The sequence below is a fragment of the Triticum dicoccoides genome, chromosome 5B (assembly GCF_002162155.2).
Source record: "Triticum dicoccoides isolate Atlit2015 ecotype Zavitan chromosome 5B, WEW_v2.0, whole genome shotgun sequence".
In the NCBI taxonomy this organism is placed as follows: Eukaryota; Viridiplantae; Streptophyta; class Magnoliopsida; order Poales; family Poaceae; genus Triticum; species Triticum dicoccoides.
In genome coordinates this window covers 635,326,008-635,331,408 of record NC_041389.1, presented here as the reverse complement: position 1 = coordinate 635,331,408, position 5,401 = coordinate 635,326,008, and positions in this window count along the sequence as shown.

The following is a 5,401-nucleotide window of genomic DNA, read 5'->3' as shown; positions in this document are numbered from 1 at the left end:
CGACGGAGGCGGAGCCCATCGGCCATGTGCGCTCCACGCCAGGAGCTAGGGCGGGCGAGGCCGGGCACGCGGCGCTGGCACAGACCGGGAGACAATTCGGGGGTCCAGACGGCGGCGGCGCTGTGGGCGACGTCGACGCGCGCCCGTGCCCGTCCCCGCGAGGCACGCACGCGCGGACGTGGTCGCCGTACGCGCGTCTGCGAGGTCGATCGATGGCGTGCGTGGGCTCCGCGCAGGGCGCCGGCAACGTCGCGGGCGCGCATTGACGCGCACGTGTGGGCGTATTGATCGGGTGAGCGACCGCGGGACGGCAGGGCAGTAAAGACGGTGGCATGCACGCGCCCGAGATAGCCAGAGCTGTACGTGCGTGCGATCCACGTGAACTTGATCGGGATCGCGCCCTGGCGCGAGGGTGCCGGTCCAAACGCCAGGTTTAACATATGCATTCCCACTGTATGCATCGTACAAAGAATAATAGCCAGGGTAACCGTATTTATAAACCACTCAGTATATTGTAAAGGAAATTCCAAGGACAGTCTATATACAGTTGTACTCAGGCATCAGCCCCTAGTATCTTTGAACTTAAACAATAAAATCATCAAAATCAAAATGGCCTAAGTAAGCACTGGCCCTTACCAAATACATAAAATCCATAGCATAGAAAGCATCACTGGAGAGGGAAGGTGGTATAGAGAAATGCATATCTTTGTCAACCGAGCAATCAAATTTAAGCAAAGTTACTTTTGCACTCATTATTCTGTCAACCATGATAAAAAAAAACTAACGGAGAGTCATTCAGAAGTACTATTCTTGAAACAAAACTAATGAAATAACCTGGCTGCAAAATCAAATATTCACAACCCGCTAATTATGCTATCTAATCTAAGAATGATAATCTAATCTAAATATATGTTTGAAATTACATAGTTATAAAATACATGACACCAATAGAACATAGCTATATGATTCTCTAAGAAAAGGAAGTTTAGATAAATGTAAACCACATTAGAGCCACTCCCACCTTCCATTAAATTATTTGACGGTTTTGACTTCAAGAGAAACTCAACCTTCTGAGCAGAAGTGCTCTCCTCGTCAGCCAATCATGATGAGGGGCAAAACACTTGCATGAAGTCCAAAGGAAGCATCCATGCACATACATGAAACCAAACAGCAAAAAAAACTTTTATTATGACACATGACTATTTCAATCATCAACAAACAGTGCGTTATCCAAGAATGCACCATTATTGATTTATAACATCTCCTTCAACAGGCAAGATTTTTCTACCACAGAAGAGCCGCACCGGACTCACACCCATCCACAGAGCCCGACAAATGAGCCCCAAACAAAATGACAGAGTAGGCATATATATGCAAACGATCCATCCATGTTCGTATCGTACCGTCTGCTAAACTTGCATAAAGAAAATGGTAGAGTAGGCACATGCTACACGTATAACACACAAGCTTAATCAAGACAGACTGAGAAGGTTAGTAACTACATTTTAGGCAGTGGAGACAGTTACTCCTCTACGACCTAGAAAAGCAAGATTTAGAGTTTAATCCCTGAAGTAAACAGGCAGGAATAATGCATCCATACAAATGGCATTGCCTTCATATTTCTTAAACAACGTCCCAACAAACGTAGCAACCACCAGTTCTTTCTTGCCTAGTTCAATAACTTCATCGGCAGCAAAATCCAAGGCAATCTGATCCCATAGCACCACAGTGGCTTGCTTGCCTCTATAAACAACAAAGTATAAATAAGACTGTTATGACAAAGGAAAAGTGATACAACCATAAATATCAGTACGCACATGTGAGGTTCTTGACATACATGAGCCTCTTAGTCGATGGTTTAGCCCTGCTTGCACTATGGTACTGAACAGCCTCTTATACACCACAAATGAGGCAGAACACGTTTACACGAATAAACCAAAAATAATAATTACTATATATGGTAAACAACACTATATAAAGGCATATGCAGATGAACGGGTGGTAGGGAAATACCTGTGAAGTTTTCAGGCATATCAGTTGGGCAAGGGAGCCGAGGCAGCGGAGTTAAAGCATACAGAACGGGAAATCGGGCTCAATGTCAGGCCTTATGAAATCAGTAGTGAACGAAGTGATCTTGATCGTGCAAGATCCCCTCAACATGCCTGAATGGGTACTTCCTTGAGAGCAGAAAGAACTTCCTAAGCTCATATACCATAATTTCTTAAATAAGATCTATGAACTGGTGGACAACCTTCTCTAAAATCTCTGCATAGATATGGTTTCCCTGCACAATTTCAGTCAACTGGCATGAGGCACAAGTAATATGCAATAAAAGAACTGCCAACCAAAGGAAAATAAGTAATACCATATTGTCAAGCAAGACCATATCAGTATGTTTAATAGGACCAGAGGCAAAGCATCAAGCATTTATAGAGAGATCAAAGTATACTGCACAAAATGTTGTTTCTGGGCTCTGGTCAACCAAGGCAGGTCAAATGGAAGGAGGCCAGAAATACAACTACTTCAATAGTGCAGTAACCATGTAAACAAAGAGATAGAGTTGCAACAGAAGAAATGCTAGGTGAGTAATTTGTCTATGCCAAAATAAGATTATTAGATACATATACATAATTAGCAAAAACCATGGAAAGAAATAATCTAATATAAGTTGGAGGACATAGTAGATCAAATCCAAGATAAATGCATAGTGGTAGTCCGGGATATTCGATTTGCATAAAGATTCGGTACGAAGAAGATTCATAATATATGAAAATCAAGGCATAAAACATGAGACTCAAAAACGATGGAGAAAAAAAAAACAAAGATTGTTGCATTATCTCATTAAAGGAAATAGCTCAAGAGTAATTTACCTAAATGGCAGTTGTTCCTTGCTGCTCGAAGAATCATTGATACTGAATTTAGAACATTGGCCCATGAAGCAAAGGATACATGATTATCCTGGAAAAGATAACCAATTTTGACAATGAGCTACAAAATCAGTGAATCTCTATCTAGTTACACGGAGATAAATTTGCTCAGACATGTTCTAAACGCCTGGCCTATTGGCCCTGCTCTTGACCAGCACAATAGGTATTGGAAGTAGCCGCTGCCACCATATTGATCTTAAGGGTACAACATGAATTACTTCCAAACCACTGATGAAGAGGATCGGTAGTCAGTAATATTTATACACATGGGTTGCTTGTTGCTGTTCTTTTTCATTCATACACAATGAAATTTCAACTAAAAAGTACAATAGATCCTGAGAAGCAAAACAAAAATGACATCAAACTGCACTTACCATCTTAACTAACATAGATACAAACAGAAAAATAATAGACGTGCTGACAATGTCTAAATCAGCAGATCACAGAGTACAAAAAAAATATGAGTTCAAAAGTATAAATATATATCAATAGACTTTCAGATAATGAACTAATGATGCATCATGATATATTGCTTTCACCCACGTGATCAACTTCCTAATCCTACTATGTATGGCGCAAACATTGGTTACTTGTTATCATTAACGTAGAGATGGTAGCAACCAACTAATTAAGTTGCCTTGGTATTCCAGTAAATAAAGAATCTTCATCTAATAAAATATCTCCTTCCTATAGATAGTAGGTATGAACCACAAAACCTAGGCACCAACGAACTATCCATAGGTACACAACAACCTAAAAATGGAACCCATCAGGGCAACCTAAAAAAGTAACTAAGATCATGAGCAACCTGTAGCAACAACAATAGCAGTTCCAACAACAACATCCTACGATAAACATCATCATACAAAGGAAAAAAGATTGAGCGTGCACATAGAAAGGCATGAAGGAAGCGATGAGAATAGAGTAGCACCTGAGATAGGACCAACCACCAAGAGCCAAGACTGTGAGACAACCACGAGCAACAACAACAACAGTTCCAGCAATCCGACAGTCAAGACTCAAGATCACCAGTAGGCGGTGCTGACTTTTGGATCCAGCAACAAACACTAACCACATCCCTAGAGGAAAATTAGTGTAGATGAACAGCACGACGGCAGAAAACCGACTTCCCTGACGTGTAAACTGATTGCGGAACAATACCAGCAATGTATCTGAAAAATGGATTAGAGATGTTAACAATACGAGCATGCAGTTCCCAACACACAAGTCATAACAGTACAGGCATGCAGTTCACAAAGTGAAAATCATAATATCTACAAACATAATAAAAAAGTTAAGTAACCAACAGAATCTAGCAGATTGGAAGAGCTTATGCTAACTAACATATTCGGTGTGTCAACTGCAGATCTTACTCATCTTCTACAAGTATTTTCGAACATTTTCACTAACTGAGCAACCAACAACAAATATTTCACTTGTTTACCTATAGGAATATCCATAGCTTTCAAGGGTTGTATCCTCACATAATCAGTTCTCTCTAGCTTCTACACCCTTTAAAAACAATGAACGGGGCAGCGGCCTATGCAGACAATGCAAAACCTGTGTCGAAGTTGGGTTCATATATATCCTCCTATCCTAAGCACATAAAGATGTGAATTGAACAATGGCTGACAGATCGCTCAAAGTTCAAGTGCATTGTTCATCATCAGCTCCCAATAATCTTGTGCTTAATCCTGTACTAATTACATACCTTGTGGATTTACATACTTGAGGCTACACCAAATCTATAAATGAAACAAGAGTCCATAAAAAAAGAGCATATATAAGTGAAGAAGAATATAACCTTGTAACTATAATTGAGGTAAATTTGAGCAGTTCCACTAAGCTTCGTAGGCAAAGTATACATCCAATGCACAATTAGCACCCCCACTTCCGATACATAATCAGGAGCAAGGCCAAGGATTGATGCCCAAATCCCTCTATCGAAAAAGGATGATCTGCGCTAGCTCCATGAATAAATGAGTACTCGTCCCATGCCATCTTAACCTGTCACACACCAATGATAACCCACAAGTATAGGGGATCGCAACAGTTTTCGAGGGTAGAGTATTTAACCCAAATTTATTGATTCGACACAGGGGGAGCCAAAGAATATTCTCAAGTATTAGCAGTTGAGTTGTCAATTCAACCACACCTGGATAACTTAGTATCTGCAGCAAAGTATTTAGTAGCAAAGTAGTATGATAGTAATGGTAACGATGGCAAAAGTAAAGATAGCAGTATTGTAATGATTGTAACAGTAGCAACGGAAAAGTAAACAAGCAAAGCATAATATGTGAAAAGCTCGTAGGCATTAGATCAGTGATGGATAATTATGTCGGATGCGATTTCTCATGTAATAGTTATAACATAGGATGAGACAGAACTAGCTCCAATTCATCAATGTAATGTAGGCATGTATTCCGAATATAGTCATACGTGCTTATGGAAAAGAACTTGCATGACATCTTTTG